Below are 20,875 nucleotides of genomic sequence, written 5' to 3'. Positions count from 1 at the left end.
CCATTGCCAACTGTGCCCACATATCTATTCAGGGGACACCATCACAGGGCCTAATAACACCAGCCACACTATCAGAGGCTCGTTAACCTGCACATCCACCAATGTGATATATGCCATCATGTGCCAGCAATGCCCCTCTGCCATGTACATTGGCCAAACTGGACAGTCTCTACGTAAAAGAACAATTGGACACAAATCAGATGTCAAGAATTATAACAGTCATAAACCAGTCGGAGAACACTTCAATCTCTCTGGTCACTCGATTTCTGATCTCAAAGTGACTATCCTTCAACAAAAAAAATTCGAAAACAGACTCCAACGAGAGACTGCTGAATTGGAATTAATTTGCAAGTTGGATACAATTAATTTAGGCTTGTATAGAGACTGGGAATGGTTGAGTCATTATAAAAAGTAACCTATTTCCCCTTGCTTATGTAACCCTTCTGCCCATCAGAGTTGGCAGCAACAAGGGCCGGGTTCAATATCTAGGGGATCCATTCCAATAACAAAATGCAAACCGGCTCGAGCCCCCACCCAGTGACCTGGGACAAATATATACCACCCCCGCTGGGCGCCTCCAAGAGGCAATACTTCCCCTCTCGCAAGCACATAGTCTGAGTGTAGCAAAAAGCCTTTTAATAACAGAGAGAAACAATGTGGCATTATGTTGGGGAAACACCACCAACAGGATTCATAACACAACCCATGAGCAAAAAAAACCACCCCAAGCAAATTGGGGCATGCCCCTTTCCCTCGGGTTCTTGAGTCCCAGCACCCAAACGTCTCTTGAGTCCAGCAATCCACAAATCACCCAAAGTCCAAAAAGTCCAGCCCCAGAGTTCAAAAGTTCATCTGCATAGTGTTACTCCCCAGTCTGGCTAAAATGTGCCTGTGTGTGGGGGGAAAGGGGTAAGGGGCACCTTACGTGTCCTGAAGCTGACTGCCCCACAGGGCTCTGCTCTGCTACGCTGTCTCACGAACGGCTCTGCTCCACCACGACCGGCTCTGCTCTGCACAGCTCGCCGTCTCACGAACACACCGCTGTCTCACGGATGGCTCCGCTCCACCACGACCAGCTCCACTCCGCACAGCTCGCCGTCTCACGAACAGCTCTGCTCAGCTCGCCGTCTCACGAACACGCCGCTGTCTCACGAACAGCTCCGCTCCACCACGACCGGCTCTGCTCGGCACAGCTCGCTGTCTCACAAACAGCTCTGCTCAGCTCGCTGTCTCACGAACGGCTCCGCTCTGCACAGCTCGCCGTCTCACGAACAGCACCACTGCACGCTAGATCTTCCGGCTCCCCACTACTTGACACAGTGCTCAGTGATTTCAGCTCTTAGTAGTGGGGGCCTTAGTGCTGGTGCACCATAAGGTGAATGCAGCCCAGTACCTGTAGCAAGACTCTTAATAGACCCAAAATTAGCTCTGACATTCCACAGTGGAGAGAGACAGAGGTGCAATTGGTGCTTCAGGCCCTCACAAAGGGGCCCACACCACCAGGTACTAATACCTGTCTCAAGTCTCTCTCCATTCACACAGTTTTGGAACCCATGACCCTTGCCTAGCGAGTGCTACTCAGTTGATGGTGAGTCCCTCCATCATAACAAAAGGCCAAGTACAGTGCCAAGCACAGTTCCCATAATCAGGGTAATAACAATTTACTCTTCCCGCCCCAATAACAGACACTGGGGATCCCACAACAGCTGAAGTGACCATTTGGGCAGCTATGGCCTCAGTCTAGGCGGGGTGGGTGTGCCTATGCAAATGAGATCGGCCCCTGAAGTTTTTTTTCCACAACTTGCCACACCTCACCACCAGATGTCAGGGTGGAGCTCATCCTGACACTGCTTACACTTATTCCTGTCCCCCCTCACTGTTCCTCAGACATTCTTGTTAAACCCTGGATTTGTGCTGGAAATGGCCCACCTTGATTATCATACACATTGTAAGGAGAGGTTTCAGTTGGTGTTGGTCTGTGTTCACAAGAAGAAGGGGAGTACTTGTGGCACATTAGAGGCTAACCAATTTGTTTGAGCGTGGGCTTTCGTGAGCTACAGATGAATCCGATGAAGTGAGCTGTAGCTCACGAAGGCTTGTGCTCGGATGGATTGGTTGGTCTCTGGGGTGCCACAAGTACTCCTTTTCTTATTGTAAGGAGAGTGATCACTTTAGATAAGCTATTACCAGCAGGAGAGTAGGGTGTGGGGGGGGGGGGAAGAGAAAACCTTTTGTAGTGATAAACACCCATTTTTTCATGGTTTGTGTGTATAAAAACAGCTTCTGTATTTTCCACAGTATGCATCTTCTACACTTTCCACTGCATGCATCCGATGAAGTGAGCTGTAGCTCACGAAAGCTTATGCTCAAATAAATTGGTTAGTCTCTAAGGTGCCACAAGTACTCCTTTTCTTTTTCCTGTTAAGAGAGAATCTGGTGCCAAGAATGAAGCTTGCCAGTAACTTCTCCTGAGGCAGAGGACAGGAACATCACACAAAGGAACTTCGGTGCCGATTCTGATGTCCACTCCTGTTCAGCAAAGCACTTATGCACCTTTAATTCCACTGATTTAATGGGATTTGAGCATATGCCTAAAATTAAGTATGTGCTTAAGTGCCTTGCTGATTAGGGTTGGATTTAAACACATGCTTAACTACTGAGCTGAATTAGAGCCCTACTGCGTAGGTCTACGCTGCAATAAAACACCCACAGCTAGCTCATGACAGCTGACTGAGGCTCACAGGGTTCAGGCGGCAGGGCTATCAAACTGCAGTGTAGATGTACCCTCAGAGATTAGAAGTGTAGGATTAAATTTGAGAAAATGCAGCTAGTACAACAGTGGGAAGGAGAAGGGAAGCAGCAAATCTGAAAGAAACCTGGGAGTGAGAGTGGCCAGCAGATTGGACCTGTGCTTGCAATGCAGAGGACCAGTACCATTCTGATCAATACACATAGGGGCTTCAGAGGCGCTGAAGGCACTGAGATTTGCTGCAGCTCTCATGAAGTCACTGGAATTTGTAGGTGTTCAGCAGCCCTGGAAATGAGGCCACTCACTTAGCTATGTAAATAGGGATGTGGGCGTATGATTTTCAAAAAGGCATAGGACACGTAGGAGGCTAGATCTCATGGCCTTTCGTAGTGACTTACCCTTCAAAGTGACTGAGGCATTTTTGAAAATGGGATGCAAGTTTCTCATCCCTTGGAACTTTGGGAACTTTTATCTTTGGTGCCTAACTTGGCTCGTCTCTGGCTCACAGAGGTCAGCTGTGTGTGATAACACTTTGGTGCTTCAAATTGCACAGAAAGGGATTGATACTTAGAAGAGGATTTTCTGAAGCTTGCTCCTCTCGCTGCAGTGCCGGGGTGTCTATCTGGCTAAGAACAGCCAAATCTCCCTCATTCTACTAGCACATGAAAACCAGGGCTTAAGCCTTACAACAAATTTTGTTTAGCTTCTTCATCCTTGTAAATTTGGTAATTTGGGACAATTCACAGATTAAAAAATATTTTTTTAAATGCACTAATTTTGGAAATATTTGGTGAAATAATATAAAAATTGTCTGGCATATAAGTAGGATTGTCAGAATTTCATTTTTATCATTTTGACAGGCTATATTGTTTATTTTTAAGCTTTTTTAAATTTTTATCTATTTAAATGTTCACAGTTGTGCAAAATATGGGAGGAGTCAGACAATGGCGGTCAGACAATAATTATTTAATGACAGTTGACACTGAAATTCAAAAAGTCAAAGCTTTATAACCGTCAAAACACTAATTGTCAAGATCACATCAAAATATACAAAGTAAATATCCTTAAATCAAACTCTAGTAAGTCCTCAAGCAGCATTTCCTGTACTTTGCCTAACTATATGTACATTTTAGTCATTATCAGTGAAAATATCTTTTTATCAGTTTGTGTGTTCACTGTGAAATCGACGACAACCAACATTTATCAATACAAATCTAATCTAATACAAACCAACATTTATCAATACAAAGCCTAACTAAAGCTAAAAAGGTTAACCAACCCCCGGCCTTGAAATATCCTTCCCAGCACAATCAACACTAATAATAGTAATTAATAATACATCAGTGCTTTTCTTTATACTGCACAGCCTTCCTTCTGTGGGACTGAACGCTCTTTTCATGCGATAATACATTAAGCCTCCCAACTCCTGACTCCAAGGCCTGTGGTCTAACCTCTTGATAGACAGAAAGAAGCTGCCACCTCATCTCCATAAATAGACCTGGGAGCTATTGCCCAACAACAAGCTCTCAAGCCCCAAAACAAATAAAAAGACAAGAAGGCCCAGCTGGTGGGATATCACTGCTGGGCACTAACACTGATTAAGGGGCATGGGTGGCATTGGGAGATACACGGCAAGTGCAAGAAGCCCCTGTACCTAGCGTATGTCGATCTTAAGGCTGCGTTGGATTCAGTTGACCGAGTCATGCTACAGAAGGCCTTAAAGCATGGAGGTGTCCCAACCACTCTGCTGGACTTAATTAATGAGCTGCAGAACAGAACCATGCCCATGTACATCTGAGGAATCGGATGTCAGCACCTTTTAAATCAGGATCTGGTGTCAGGCAGGGCTGTGTCTTGGCCCCTGCACTCTTTTGTTGGGCAATGGATCTCATAATGCAGCATTCCGTCAGGTCCACAGGCATTAAGACCGGCGATCTCTTGCTCTCAGACCTAGACTATGCCAATGACGTTGTTCTTCTAATACAGAGCCCCGACAGGTTGCGTGAGGCACTCCAGCAAATGGAAGAGGAATCGGCCAAGGTCGGCCTCCATGTTTTGTGGTCAAAGACAAATTTGCAAAACCCAGGATCAGGTCCACTCGTGACTCTAAGCTCTTTGACTAATTAACCTGTTGAAGGAGGCTCCAGCTTTTTCTATTTGGGTTCTATACCCACCAGTTCCTCCAACTCTACGGATTGGCATCACAGCTTCTTGTGGTATCAACCAGGCAAGGTACTAACAAGCTTCAACAGGACTTTATTTTCAAAGTGGAAACCTCTTTACCAAGCTGCTGCTGCACCCTCTGTAGCTTTCTCCCAGCCTCTCAACTCCTCCCCACTCCTTCCTGTTTCCTGTCCTTTCAGACTCCCAACAGCCAGTGCTCCCAATTCTAATAATTACAAGCAACATCTAAACACCACATTCCCTCCTCTCTTAAGAAACACTCCCAATTAAAATAAACATTATTGTTCTAACCACAGGAATAAATATGAAACAAGACACTATACTGTTGGCAGAAATATTACACTGAAAACACTGTAGATACTACATAACATAGTCTCTAGTCCAGACAGGTGGTCGTCTGGGTCTGACAGGCCGTCTCTCAAGCCCCAGTTCCAGTGCAATGTCTTGTTGTGTTGGTACTACGGTGAAGTCATCCAATGCAGACTGGGTGTTGGCATAATCTCCTCTTGGTGCATAGGCAGGTGCAAGATAAGAAGCATTCCATACCCGCCCATCAGAAAGTCAATAGGTGTAAGGTCCCTTCTTCTCTATGATTTTAAGATAAGCTGTGAATTTATGGTCCCCTTTGTGTAAAATTCCAGGTTTTCATATTCTAACGAAGGAACCACACTCAAACTTCGGTTCCTTAGCACCCCGCCGCTTGTCTGTGAAAGCTTTAGACTTTGCTTGGTTCTGTTCAACTGTTTTTCTCACATCATCCTCGTTTGGGGCATCAGATCCTGCCTTTAACAATCCAGCAATGTTCAGTTCAGTATTCATCTGTTTCCCATACAGTAACTCTGTGGGTGATGTTTGCGTTGTGGCATGTCGTGTAGCCTGGAATGCTTGCAAGAAATCAGTAGTGAAGAGTATCCACAATCACCCTTCCAGTTTAGCCGTTTGCAAACGCTCTTTCAAACTTCTGTTAAACCGTTTGATTTCCCCATTGGCTTGAGGGTAATATAGGGATGACCTTCTGTGTAAAATGTTCCACTGTGCTAGAAAAGTTTCAAACTCCAGGGAAGAAAATTGACTACCATTATCTGAAACCAGTTCTTTGGGGTTACCTTCCCTGCTAAAAACTGAAGAGAGGAACTTAATTACTGTAGCAGAAGAGATTTGAGATGTAAACGCTACCTCAGGCCATTTACTGAAATAATCTATTAAAGTGATGGCATAATGGCAGTCAATTGGAGCAGTATTAAAGGGTCCTACAATGTCAATCACCACTTTTTCCCATGCAGATTCAGGAAGAGGAACAGGCTGTAATGGAGGGGTACATGTCACTGCTGTCTTATCATGCATTTGAGAAGTGACACAGGATTTTATGAGTGCTTCAGTTTGCGAGTCCATCCCTGGCCACCAATACAGATCCCGTAGTCATTGTTTGGTTCGGACAATTCCTTGATGAGTATCGTGTGCCAGGTGTATGAGTTTTGACTGTAATTCTTCTGGCACAAGGAGCCATTGTGTACCTCATAGCACACAGCCATCAAACAAAGAAAGTTCATCCCGAACTCTAAAATAAGGCAGCAAACCTGGGTCAAGGTTTTTAGGCTGACTGGGCCTTCTCTTTGTCAGAAATTCCCATAGTTTTTGTTGAATTGGACACGCTGAACAAGCAGCTTGAAATTGTTCTCTTGTAACTGCAGTGAGAGTGCTTGTAATAAGCACAACCACTACATCCTCATCCTCTGGTGGACCATCTGGTGAAGGCAAAGGCAGGCGAGAAAGGCAATCAGCGTCCACATTTTGGTCCCCAGGCTTATATTCCAGTTCATAATTGAAAGACAGTAGTCTTGCAGACCATCTAGCAATACGATCTCCTGCTCTTCCCAGTCCTTTCGTGGTGAGCAATGTCGTCAAAGGGCTGTGGTCTGTGCGCAACTTGAACGTGCGGCCCCACAAGTAAGTTCTCCATTTTTCAGTAGCCCAGACACAAGCAAGTGCTTCTTTTTCGACTGTAGAATATTTTCTCTCAGCATTACTTAGTGTCCCTGAAGCAAATGCAACAGTCCTCTCTGTGTTGTCCTCATGCAGTTGTGTGAGAAGAGCCCCAAGTCCATAATCAGAAGCATCTGTAGTTACAATTGTGGGCAATGCATGACTGAATAGTGCAAGTACTGGACTATGTACAATCAAGTCTTTCACCGTTTCGAAACTAGCTTGTGCATCCGTTGTCCATGCTAAGGTTGAACTTCTCCTTAGTAATTCCTGTAACGGTTCAATGACAGAAGCATAATTGGGAATGAATTTTGAATACCAGGAGGTAAGACCCAAGAAGGAACGTAAGGTTTGCAAATCTGTTGGAGGAGGAGCATTTGAAATTGCCAGGATATGACCTGGATCAGGTTTTAGTCCAGCCTGTGAAATTGTATGCCCCAGAAAGGAGAGTTCAGTTTGTCTAAATTTGCATTTGGACCGATTGAGCTGGATGCCTGCTGTGCTGATGCAGTTTAGTACAGACTGCAGGTTATTGTCATGCTCCTCAGAAGTATTTCCAAACACGATAACATCATCCAGATAGCACTGAACTCCATGTTGATTCTTCAGAATCAATGACATCCTTTTTTGGAAGGTACTTGGGGCAGATGCGAGACCGTATGGACCATGTTTAAAACGAAATAGTCCCTTATGTGTAATAAATGCTGTGAGGTCTCTGTTATCTTCATGCAACATCACCTTGTGGTATGCGCTCTGCAAATCAAGAGTAGAAAACATCTTTGCTCCACAGAGTTCTGCAAATACTTCTTCTGTGTGAGGAAGAGGATGGCTGTCAATCACAATAGTTTTATTTGGCTCTCTTAAATCCACACAAAGGCGAATGCCTTCACCCTTCTTCTGCATCACTACTGTAGGTGAAACCCATTCTGAGCAGTCACTCTCTTCAATAATGTCCTTTTGAAAAAGTTTTCTAAGTTCCTCTGAAACAGCTTCCCTGACTGAAAATGGTAAGCGCCGTAACTTCTGTCATACAGGCATCACATTATTCCACATTTTAACTTTATGCAGAAACCCATAAGCAAAGCCAAGTTTCTCCTCAACTTGGTGTTGGGTCCCAGCTGAAACTGGTGTGTGTATCGCAAGAGTGCTTTGCTGAGGAAGATCCATTCGTCCATTAACTACCCTGAGATTTAAAGCAGCCAATAAATCTCTGCCAAGGAAAGGAGGGCCTTTGTGGACAATTTAGAACTCTGCGGTTACACAGCAATCGCCAGATGTAACTATTGCTGGCAGGCAGCCATGTCCTGGAATATGGTTTTTCAAAGAGCACACCAAGTGAAGTCTGGGTTCAGTAAGACGCCATCTTTAAAGTAATGCAGATAGATGGAATCAGGTAGTATAGATACTGCTGAGCCAGTGTCCAACATTAGCTGAATAGAGCGTGGTTTGCCTGAGGGTACGGTGGAAACGTTTACAGCGCACTTTATCTGTTCTGGAATATGTGCAGTAGTGATTTTGTCCACGCTCAGCACAGTAACATCTGGTATTGTAACTGCATGCACCTGTTGATTGAACTGGCTACTGCGACATACTTTAGCAAAATGTCCAATCTTTTTACAATGATTGCACTGAGCTACTTTTGCCGGACATCCTGTGTAGCTTGCAAGGTGTTGTGGGGATCCACAGCGAAAACAGGCTTTTACTGTATTTTGAATTTGCTGATTTGGTGGTTATACATTAGTTTTCCTCTTGCAATTGTGTGTCTGCAGTGGTAGTGAACTTTTATGCAAAGAAGTCACAGCCTGGACTGTGCCTCCTGTATCCATGCTCATTATTTTGGCTTCAGCTGTAGCTGACTCAATCTGAGTAGCAATGGTTATTGCTTTTTCTAGTGTAAGTTGTGGTTCTAGAAGTAAGCGTTCTCTTACATGAAGCATGGTTGTTTTCTCAATGAGCTGGTCTCTAATCATCTCATCTGCCATATTCCCAAAGTCACAAATTACAATCAGACTCCTCAGGGAAGCAATATGCTGCATAATAGTTTCCCCTGGTTTCTGCTCACGCTGGTGAAATCTGTAGCGATTAGCTACTACATTCACTTTTGGCACAAAAAATTCTTTAATGCAGTGAGTGCAGTCTCATATTTATCATCTGCAAGGGGAAAAGTGTAAAATATATGCTGCCCTTCTGCTCCAAGGCAGTGGATTAGCAGAACATGCTTTCTTACTTCAGAAATCTCTGTAGCGCTGATTGCAAGCAGATAAGTCTCGAACATATGGATCCAGGTGGTTAAAGCAATTGGAGGCTCACCTGGGCTTTGCAGAAAGGGTGCAGGTGAGTTCAGAGGGAGAAGATGCATCCTCATCGCCAAAATGTTGTATCAACCAGGCAAGTTACTAACAAGCTTCAACAGGACTTTATTTTCAAAGTGGAAACGTCTTCACTAGCTGCTGAGGCACCCTCTGTAGCTTTCTCCCAGCCTCTCAACTCCTCCGCTTCCTTCCTGTTTCCTGTCCTTTCAGGCTCCCAGCAGCCAGTGCTCCCAATTCTAATAATTACAAGCAACATCTAAACACCACACTTCTGCAATGATGCATATGGAATCAACATCATCTCGGCATGACAACCAAGTTCAGGATCTATTCGAGCTGTAGCCTCTCCATACTGCTGTGTGGTCGCAAAACATGGACACTGTGCCGCTCAGACTGGGCAAAGATGGAGGCTTTCCACACAAAATGCCAATGTCGTATATTGGGCATAAAGTTGGAATGACTTCATTTGTAATGCAGACGTTTACGGTCGCTCTGGTCTACTGGGGTCATTGTCGGCAGCAGGCACCTTATGCTTTTTGGACATGCTGCAAGAATGCCACAAGACATTCCGGCGAATGCTGCTCTCTGGGTGGCTTGTAACATCTGGGATAAAATTCCACCAACTGAGGGGTGAAGGCAGCCCAGAGGCAGACCCCCTAGTACACGGTGCATCAAGTCTGTTTTGACGTTGGACTTTTGGCCCATCAAGCTCTTGCTGTTGCATAGGAACAGACCAAATGGTGAACGATTGCTACAGGCAACTATTCAGCTAAGCGCTGACGAAGGAGAAGTTGTTGTTGTGGTTGTTGTGGTTGCTGTTGTTGTTGAAGTTGCTTTCAAAATCCCTGAGTAGATAAGGCCCTGCCCCTTGTCCGGTCAATAAATAGGGGACCCGTTAAACAGAGTGCTTAGCAGGTCTGTGCAAACCAGCAGTGGAATAAAGTTCTAATACTGGATACTATGTGGGTGGGTAGACCCCTTGGTCCCCCAGTGAGCTTGCTCCTCTGCAGATTGCACTGGGCGTCATCTTATTAACTATTTGGCTTCGAGTCCACCCGATAGGGTCCTGCTCGGCACCCACAGCTCCCCCAGCTCTGTCTGGAGTCCTGGGTGTTCAGCACCTCTGCAAATCAGGCCACGTTTCTGTCAAATGAAGGGTGCAATTGGATGGCCTACAGCTGCTCAGCATCAGGGGCCTGGAACCCAGAAACGAAGGAGAGGATCTACTGGAATGTCTGCTCTGTGCAGCCACTGCCCCTTGGGAATGGGGAAGTGAGGCGCAGCACAGTCAGAGAGGAGGAAACTGGTGCTCCTACGAGCCCAGCAGGGCACATCGTCATTTCTTACACATGTAGCCTTCATTCCATAGTGTAAGATACGTGCTGATGGTGCCGGGGACAGAGGAGGGTCCTGCTCAGTAAAAGGCTGGGTGAGACAGTGGCAACAAGAATACCCAGGGTTGTAACCTTTAATGCAGGTAGGGAGGTAAAACCTTCTGCTTCAGAATTTAAGCCGATCTCTGACTAATAGGGTTTAAGGTGAGACCTTCCTGGTGGCAGATTATCCACCAGGTTCTTCACCTTCCTCTGAGGCATGTGATGGTGGCAACTGCCAGAGACAGGATCCTGGGCTGGATGGTCCTTGGGCCTGAGCCAGCCTGGCAACTCCTGTGGTCCTCTGAAGACTGGCCACATTCCCATGACACTGAGGTTCTGAGGTCCAACACTGACAGAGCTGATTGCAGAACGGGGGAATGTGCCTTTCCTGTGCAGGCATCATTCCATGTCAGGTGCAGCGTCACTCTCCCAGGCTGTGGAGCTGTCACTGTAACATGATCCAGCCAGAGCTCATGGGGGAATCCACCAGCTACAGTTCCTCTGACCCCAGCTAGTGTGGGCTGTAGCTTTCTGCCACCCGCCAGCCCATCACACCTGGACAGCACTGGACAGCTGGATTTCTAGCCTCTCTCTTCCATGTGTGCAGTGGTTCTCACTGCTTTCCCTCCTCCCATCTTTCCCTCGTCTCCATTGACCCACTCTTCTCAGCACTGGTGAGGTCTCAGCTGGAGCTCTGGGCCCAGCTCTGGGCTCCACCATTTAGGAAAGATGTGGACAAATTGGAGAGTCCAGAAGAGAGTGACACAAATGACACAAGACTTAGAAAACCTGACCTATGAGGGAAAATTTAAAACACTGGGTATGTTTAGTCTTGAGAAAAGAAGACTCAGGGAAGAGCTGGTAACACTTTTCCAGTGTTAAGGGCTGCTTTAATGAGGGCACTGATCAATTGTTCTCCATGTCCACTGAAGGTAGGACAAGAAGTAAAGGGCTTAGTTTGCAGCAAGGGAGGGTTATGTTAGATATTAGGACAAACTTTCTAACTAGAAGAGTAGTGAAGGTCTAGAACAGGCTTCCTAGGGAGGTTGTGAAATCCCCAGCATTGGAGGGTTGTAAGAACAGGTGGGACAAACACCTGTCAGAGATGGTCTACGTTTACTTGGTCCTGCCTCAGCGCAGGAGGCAGGACTCGATGACCTTGGAAGGTCCCTTCCAGCCCTACTTTTCTATGATGCCAGCTCCCTGCGAACCCCTCACCCATTCTCCATCCCTCCCCTGTGGCCAGCTGCCCCAGCCCTACATTAGTAATGATTTGGCCACTGCCTTTTACTGAAGTCACCCATATTAATGTACAATGCATTGTGGGTCACCTCTGGGACATGCAACGCCTCACAATGCATTGCACTGTATGAAATTGCAGGTACCTATAATAATCAGGCGCGAGGGACAGTGGTGCCTCAGGTCCCAGTGTAGAGTCTGGTGGGCATGACATTCATATTCAGAGAGCGACAGGGAATGTAGGACATGGCAGGTTAAATGCTGAGGCTGGGGGTGAAGGAAGAAGTGGACACTGAACCACAGCGATGGGACGTGTTCTCCTTCTTCATCACCCGGGCAAAGATCTCCAACCTGGCCCAGTAGCAACTGGACTGAGTCCTCCAGCTCATCCCACCCAGGCCATGGGCCACTCAGCGACGAGTTTCAGTCACTACCAGCGTTGGCTGGGTTTAGACTAATGACCAGGGCAGAAGGCTCCATTCTGAAATCCCACTGTCCCTCTGCTCAGATTCCAGCCCTAGTGCCTGCCACACTGCATGACTGGCTGGCCTTGCCCTGCAGACTTCTCTGATCAGGTATCGCTCCTGGAGAGGAGTGAAATATGTCAGTGTGCAAGGCTTGCCTGGGGCTCCGTCTGCCTCTCTCAGCCACATCCTGGCTTAGCTGGAGTTCTGCCCTGTGAACAGCCAGGCCCGGAGATCTCTCTCCTATTGCACTGGGCGCTCACACCAGCTTTCCAGGAATGCTCTGAGTCATGGTCACGTCCTCAATTTCCATTTCTTTTTTGGCTTGCCCATGTCCTGCCATTGGAGTAAGAGACAATGACATCCCAGCATTGCCTGCAGGATCTGGAACCGGAGCTCTTCCTCCAAAGCATGTCCTGCTGTAATTAGCCTGAGTTAATCTTAGGTCATGCTCTACACCCCGCCACGCTGCCCATAAACCGCCAGCTTTGGGACCAGCACTGTTCCAGAAAGGGGCGGAGAGCAGGAGCTGCTCATCCAAGATGGAGCCTCCATCGAGGTCAAATAAACAGACCAGGGCCTGCAACAGGAAATTAATTTAAATTTAGAAGAAAGATTTTTTGTGTGGGTCCAATAAGATGGGGAGACCCTCCTTCTGTTCTTCATTAAGCAACAAAGGGTGAAAGCAACAGCAAACTGTGTGCAAACCGCCCAACTGCTGCCCTGACCTCCTGGAACATCTTTATTCACTTAATCTGGGATGCAGGAAATTCTCATCCAAGCCTATTTTATTGGGCGGTATGAAGTGAGCTCTCAGCCTCCCAATCAGTAACAGATGAACAATTTTGTAACACATTTTTCTCGTGGATTTTTGGCTCTGCTCTGTCCTCCCTGGAGGCTGATCTGGTGAGACAGCTTGTTGTTCAAACTTTGCTGAGCAGCAGGCCTTGCTCTGGTTCTGGGAATGGGCATGGACATGGGATGGAGAGGTTCCCAAGGTAGGCCAAGGCCACACGGACACATCTTACTCAGTTTATCTCAACTTGCGTCTGTTCTCACCGTCTCCCACTCGCCTTCTCTTTCTCTCTCACCACCTCCCTCTTGACTCCTTTATCCAGCTGCTTTCGGGGCTGGTATCAGATATTTAGTCCATAAAAATCAATCAAAACCAGATCACAACTTGACACCAAGGGGCTGAAGGCCAGACACTGATAAACTGTCAGGCAGGCTGACTGAGACGTGCAGACAGCTGGGCAATAGAGAGCTAGGCAGAGGTTAGCCTGTACCCTGCCTGACCGCCCACCATCCCTCACACAGATGGGGCTGAGAGGAAATGGTGGCGAGACGGCTGGAAGCTGGAGGGGCTCAGGGAGAGAGCCGGGAGAAGGCCTGGTTTATAAACTGTCCCATCTCTCCTTGGGCCTCAGAGACTGTGTGGCAGGAGGCCAGGAACCAAAAGAGGGGAAAGGGGAAAAATCAGAACTATAAGCAAGTGGTGGAATTTTACCTCTGACAGTGTGCCATGCTGAGTGAGGGCTAGGTGATGAACAGTCTCTTATGTCAGGCAGATCAGCCCAAAGAGCCGTTAGGGAGACTTAGCCAGGGCCTGGGTCCATCTGCATTTGGAGGTGGCAGAGAGGACAGAGGAGGTGTTGGAAGGACAATGAGGAAGGGTCAGTGTTAGTGTTTCATCAGCCCCAGAACTGATATCCAGGCAGGTGACTGATGGGCTTATCTTCATCGCGCATTTTTAAACAAGGTCCATGTAATTAGGAACAGGAGTGAGACCAGTGTGTATTTCCATATTGCTGAGAAGCCAATGGCTGTGAAAATGTGGGGGGTAGGAACTGAAGCCAAGAGGTAGGAGGGAAAACAACCCAATAAAGATAATAGATTTTGAGAAGGCAGACTTCAGCAACTCAGGGAGTTTGTAGGTAAGAGCCCTTGGGAAGCAAGTCTAAGGGGAAAAACAGTTCAAGAGAGTTGGCAATTTTTCAAGAAGACAGTATTAAGGGCACAAGAGCAAACTCTTCCACTGCATAGGAAAGATAGGAAGTACTGCAAGAGACCACCCTGGTTTAGCCAGGAGATCTTCAACGCTCTGAAACTCAAAAAAGAGTTCTACAAAAAGTGGAATCTAGGTCAAATTACAAAGGATGAATATAAACAAATAACACAAGCATGTAGGGACAAAATTAGAAAGGCCAAGGCATAAAACAAGGTTAAACTAACGGGAGACATAAAGGGTAACAAGAAAGGATTCTACAAATACATTAGAAGCAAAAGGAAGACCAAGGAAGACCTTACTTAATGTTCCAAAAAACATATGGAAATGGCAGAAGTGCTAAATGACTTTTTTGTTTCAGTTTTCACTAAAAAGTTTAGTAGCAACTGGACATCTAACAATGAACGTCTGTGAAAATGACATAGGGTCAGAGGCTAAAATAGGGAAAGACCAAGTTAAGAATTATTTAGACAAGTTAGATGCCTTCAAGTAGCCAGGGCCTGATGAAATGCATCCTAGAAAACTCAAGGAGCTGACAGAGGAGATATCTGAGCCATTAGTGATTATCTTTGAAAAGTCATGGAAGACAGGAGAAATTCCAGAGGACTGGAAAAGGACAAATATAGTGTCCTTCTATAAAAAGGGGAATAAAGACAACCCAGGGAATTACAGACCAGTCAGCTTAACTTCAGTACCCGGAAAGATAATGGAGCAAACCATTAAGCAATCTATTTGCAAATATCTAGAAGATAATAAGGTAATGAGTAACAATCAGCATGGATTCGTGAAGAACAAATCATGTCAAACCAACCTAATAACTTTCTTTGACAGGGTAACAAGCCTTGTGGATAGGAGGGAAGTGGTAGAGTGGTATATCTTGACTTTAGTAAGGCTTTTGATACTATCTCATATGACCTTCTCATAGACAAACTAGGGGAATACAACCTAGATGGAGCTACTTTCAGGTGGGTGCATAACTGGGTCCAGAGAAGAGCAACAAAAATTATTAAAGGTCTAGAAAACATGGCCTACTAGGGAAGACTGAAAAAACTTGTTTAGTCTGGAGAAGAGAAGACTGAGTTGGGACATGATAACAGTTTTCAAGTACATAAAAGGTTGTTACAAGGAGGAGGGAGAAAAATTGTTCTCATTAACCTCTGAGGATAGGACAAGAAGCAATGGGCTTAAATTGCAGCAAGGGAGGTTTAGGTTGGACATTATGAAAAACTTCCTAACTGTCAGGGTGGTTAAGCACTGGAATAAATTGCCTAGGGAGGTTGTGAAATCTCAGTCACTGGAGATTTTTAAGAGCAGGTCAGACAAACATGTCAGGGATGGGGTCTAGAAAATACTTAGTCCTGCCATGAGTGCAGGGGACTAGATTAGATGACCTCTTGAGGTCCCTTTCCATCCTATGATTCTATGGATAGGTCTGGGCTTAATGCTCTTTGCTAGCTACTCTCTCCAGGAATGTATGTACGTGTGTCACGCCAGGGCCAGGGAGGCACCAGCCTGCAGGGGAAGCGGGGATGTAGGGTGCTGCCTTTCGGTTCGTCTCCCCCAGCAGGGTGCCCGCAGAGCACTGTGACCCCGCGGCAGGCGGCTGAGGCAGGGTTTGTGTGGGCTGCTTCGCCTACCATAGCCCAGCTAGAGCCAGAACACTCCCACCCACGCTGACACTGCAGCTTTGGTCCGCGGACATTCCTCTTTGGTGTTGTGCTGCTCACTGGGGCCAGGTCTGTGAGTTCATTTTCAGAGAAGCTACAGCCCAGGCTGACATTGTTATAAATGCCTCTGAGATCTGGGGCATGGAGGGGGATTTGCTGCCAGGTTCCTGGCAATGAGAAGTGACGTCAATGACACTGGAGACAGGACAGTCTGTAAAACCTTTCATGCCTCTACTCGGAGGTGCTTTTTCCACTCGCTGCCGCTCTGCTCTCCATGTGTACTGATGTGTGACATCCAGACATGTACAGCCATCTTCCGCCCTCCCCAGCCCATCCAACCCCTCTGTCATCTGACTGTGCCATTGGATTCGACAGCCGCCTTTCCAGGGAGCAGCGACTGAGCATGAGGGACCCGCTCACAAGAACTGACTTGCAGTCGTGCACAGCAGGGAGGCCCTAGTTAGCAAAGGACATGAGCACCTGCTCTAACTTTGAGTATGTGAGTGATCTCTCTGACTCCAATGGGTGTGAGCCCTGTGGCCTGGTGCTCTTGAGGGCAAGGAGCAGGACTTAATCCGTGCCAGGGCTGAGCCCCGGCACCTCTGGGCCTGGCAGTTCAGAGCCCCGGCACCTCTGGGCTTGCCACATCAGTTATTAAAGTAAAAGAAATTGCTTAAGTCTTTCATTACAAATTAATGAAAGGAGCTCTCTGATCCTGTCTGCCGGTGAATGGGGGAATGCTCCAGAGCTGCTTCCTCTGCAGAACCTGTTTAGCCAGAACTCCAGAGGACAAGCCAGTGGAGCTCTCTGCTTCCATCTACTGGTGACTACGGGAAGTCTGGCTACAGAAACAGCAACATTTGCACAAGATTTCTACCCAGAATTCTTCCAGTGACACTTTGATAGTCACCATAAATGGACATGAGCTCAGAATTGTTGGGTAGTGGGTCTGCGTGTGGCATATGCAAAAGGGTTATTATCAGATTGTAGGAGGTGCTGTGCTGGTGATAAGTTGTAATAGAAGTGAGCTATCACAGAGAGGGAGAGAAAACAGAAACCCAAGCAGCTGAGTCTGATTATCCAATTCTTTCACAAGCTGCTGAGGAAAAACAAGCTCAAGAAAAAGGGCATGAATAGGAGAGGCAAAATCACCTTAGGAAAAAGTTACTGAGCAAGGCAGAGTGGGGCCCAGACTGGGGCCTGTATACCCAAGAAACCCTGGACTTCCCTGAGAGGTAAGAAAATTCATGGGGAAAAGGGACTGAAGACTTTGAGTGTAGATGATGTTAAACTAGATACCCCTTTAGAAGTACTCCTACATTCTCATTGGCTCCCTTTTTCTTCCTCCCCCACCACCCAGTAGCTCGATAAACACAAGGACTTTTCTTTGCTCAAGGGCCTTATACAGTTCTGGTTTTCCTCCACTGAGGATCCTGTGCTGGTGGGAGGATTCTTTGGCAGGGCCGCTCCACTTTGAATGGTCCCTTAGAATATGTGCTAAAGTTATGCTAAACAACGTGTAAGCAGTGTCAGGATGAGCTCCACCCTGACATCTGGTGGTGAGGTGTGGCAAGTTGTGGAAAAGAACTTCAGGGGCTGATCTCATTTGCATAGGCATACCCACCCTGCCTAGAATGAGGCCATAGCTGCCCAAATGGTCACTTTGGCTGCTGTGGGATCCCCAGTGTCTCTGCTATTGGGGCAGGAAGAATAAATTGTTATTACCCTGATTATGGGAACTGTGCTTGGAACTGTACTTGGCCTTTTGTTATGATGGAGGGACTCACCATCAACTAAGTAGCACTCGCTAGGCAAGGGACATGGGTTCTAATTCTCTGTGAATTGAGGGAGGTTGGGGATAAGTATTAATACTTGGTGGTATGGGCCCCTTGGTGAGGGCCTTACATGCTAATTGCACTTCCTCCTCTCTCCACTGTGGAATATCAGAGCTAATTTTGATTTCATTAGAAGTCTAGTTACGGGCTGCTGAGCTGAATTCACTTTGGGCTAATAGTGCACCAGCACTGAGGCTCTCCAACTACAAGCTGAATTCACCAAAGAGCTTAAATCACTGAGCGTTGTGTTAAGTGGTGCGGGAGCCTGATGATATATTGTGGAGCAGTTTGTGGGATGGCTGGAGTGCCTTGTGGACAGGCTGGTGGAGCAGTTCATAGGATGGTGGGACGCGGAGCAGTTTGTGTATTGGCTGGTGGAGCAGTTCGTGGGATGGCAGGAGCTGCTTGTGGGCCGCAGAGCGGAGCTGAGCGAAGCAGTTCGTGGGGCGGCTGGCGGAGCGGAGCGAAGGCCTATGGAGCTGTGGGGCGGTCAGCTTCAGATCATGTAAGGTGCCGCTTACCCCCGTCCCATCTCCACCCAGGTTGGGAGGTAAAGCTCCGCAGATAAACTTTCGAGCTCTGGGGCTGCCCTGACCACGGGCACAGACTTTTGGGTCATTGGACTTTTGGGACTTTGGGTGATTTGGGGTTGCTGGACTCAAGAACCAAAGGGAAAGGGGCGTGCCCCAATTTACTTGGGGTGGGTTTTTTTGCTCATGGGTTGTGTTATGAATCCTGTTGGTGGTGTTTCCCCAACATAATGCCACATTGTTTCTCTCTGTTATTAAAAGGCTTTTTGCTACACTCAGACTAGGTGCTTGTGAGAGGGGAAGTATTGCCTCTTGGAGGCGCCCAGCAGGGGTGGTATATATTTGTCCCAGGTCACTGGGTGGGGGCTCGAGCCGGTTTTGCATTGTGTTATTGGAATGGATCCCCTAGATAATGAACCCGGCCCTTGTTGCTGCCAACTCTGACGGGCAGAAGGGTTACATTTTGGGGGGCTCGTCCGGGATGCCTGGGTCAGTACCCCTCGCAAGCACCTGTTGAGTGATCCACTACATTGGGAAACAATTTATATTTTGTTTGTTTGTGCTTATATTTTGAGGAAATTACTGTTTGTATAATGGCTAATTTGTCAGGTTTGTTGGGCCCTGGCTCAGCAGCTTCTAGCTCAGAGGCTGCAGCCTTGGCTGATGATTGGACAAAAGCTCTGGGGCAAACACTGGAAAAGGTTGTGCTGTCCCATGCTGCGTCAAACTCTTGTCGTAAGTTAAGATCATTTGCTGGGGAGGAGGAGTTTGAACCCTGGTTGGAGCATACCACTGAAATGCTGCAAGAGTGGGCCGTACCAGATGCAGAAAAGTGAAGATGCCTCATAGAGAGCCTTGGCGGCCCAGCATTAGATGTGATTCGCACCCTGAAGCTCCTTGACCCCGGGGTCAGTGTGAAGGACTGCCTAGAGGCCCTTGAACACAACTTTGGGAGCGTAGAGGGCCCTGAAGACAGCTACTGTAAGTTCCTTAATTCCCGAAAACAAAAGGGTGAGAAGGCTTCAGCCTACATACAGAGACTGGAGAGACTGCTTCAGAGAGCTGTCATGAGGGAGCAGTGACTGCTGAGCAGATGGATCAGACCAGACTGGCTTCAAATTGTAAGAGGAACTCAGTATCAGAACCCGATTCTACTTCATCTCCAGCTAAGAGAACGACGGGAACATCCCCCAAGTTACTCCCAGCTGATAAAAGAGGTCAGAGAGGAGGAAGAAAGGCAGGCTGCCAGTGAATTTTGGGAAGCCCAAACATCGGATCCAGCCAGCACAACACCACTGCAAACGGCCAGTGTACTGATGGTGAGCACCAGAGAGGAACTTGCCCAACAAATGCAGGTCCTGACGGAACGGATAGCTGAGCTGCAAAGCACCGTTGACCGAGTTCAGACTTCCAGGAATAAGAAGCCTCAAAATGTGGCGATTGAGAAGCCCGCACTTAGAGCCACCATTCCACCCAGGCGCAGGGGGAAAGGTCAATTCTTCTGCTACCGATGTGGTCAGGATGGACACAGTGCTGCCAAGTGCCGTAATGAAGAAAACCTTTCCTTAGTGTATGGAAAGCTGAGGATCAGTTGGGAGAAATCCGGTAGCTGCCAGAGGGTCTGGGGACAGGGACCCCCCAGGTCTGCAGGATTTGAAGATTCCCCCAGAAAAGACTGTCCAGCTGGGATCCCCGCAGGACTGATAGGGCCTCGAGCAGAGGTCATGGTGAGGATTGAAGGGGTGGAGTGTAAAGCAGTGCTTGACACTGGATCTCAAGTGACTATTATTTCAGTCATTCTACAAACAGATGCTTAGGCACCTGCCTATACAGCCACTGACTGGCCTTGGCCTGTGTGGCCTCAGCATGGATGAATACCCCTACCAAGGGTAGGAGTACTTGTGGCACCTTAGAGACTAACCAATTTATTTGAGCATGAGCTTTCGTGAGCTACAGCTCACTTCATCGGATGCATACTGTGCATCTGATGAAGTGAGCTGTAGCTCACGAAAGCTCATGCTCAAATAAATTGGTTAGTCTCTAAGGTGCCACAAGTACTCCTTTTCTTTTTGCGAATACAGACTAACACGGCTGTTACTCTGAAACCTACCAAGGGTATGTCATAGTGCACCTGGAATTCCCAGAGGAGGTTGCTGGGGTAAGAGAAGAGGTAGACACAGCTGCCTTAATATGCCCTGACCCTAAAGGGACTTCTGATGTGTCTGTGCTGATAGGGACCAACTCCAGTCTCTTCAAGGTACTCGCGGATTACTGCAGAAGGCGGGCTGGGGACCAGTACCTGAATACCCTGATGATCCATATGCTTTGTGCTGAAGCCTATAGGAAAATTGAGAGCGCTAAAAGGGACACATCTGAGCTACCGCTTGGGGCACTGAAGTACGTGGGCACGACCCCCTTAGTAGTGCCTGCAAGGACGGAGCAAGAAGTGCTTGTCTTGAGTACCTGTCTGAAAGGCAGTAAACGGACGTTAGCAATGATAGAGCAGCCGATGGGAGGAGAGCTCCCTGAAG

At 47.3% G+C, this 20,875-nt stretch overlaps 1 long non-coding RNA gene across 1 annotated transcript; it reads left to right on the top strand.

Moving 5' to 3' along the window:
- Nucleotides 1-1,973: 1,973 nt before the first annotated feature.
- LOC122463263 lies at nt 1,974-20,451 on the top strand. Its single transcript, XR_006286448.1, has 2 exons — nt 1,974-2,127; nt 20,390-20,451. It is a non-coding gene; the product is annotated as an uncharacterized LOC122463263 (long non-coding RNA).
- The last annotated feature ends 424 nt before the right edge of the window (nt 20,452-20,875 follow it).

Source organism: Chelonia mydas, chromosome 18, assembly GCF_015237465.2.
Source record: "Chelonia mydas isolate rCheMyd1 chromosome 18, rCheMyd1.pri.v2, whole genome shotgun sequence".
Lineage (NCBI taxonomy): Eukaryota > Metazoa > Chordata > Testudines > Cheloniidae > Chelonia > Chelonia mydas.
The sequence above is the reverse complement of the archived record's forward strand: the minus strand, read 5'-3'. Positions and strand labels throughout refer to the sequence as shown.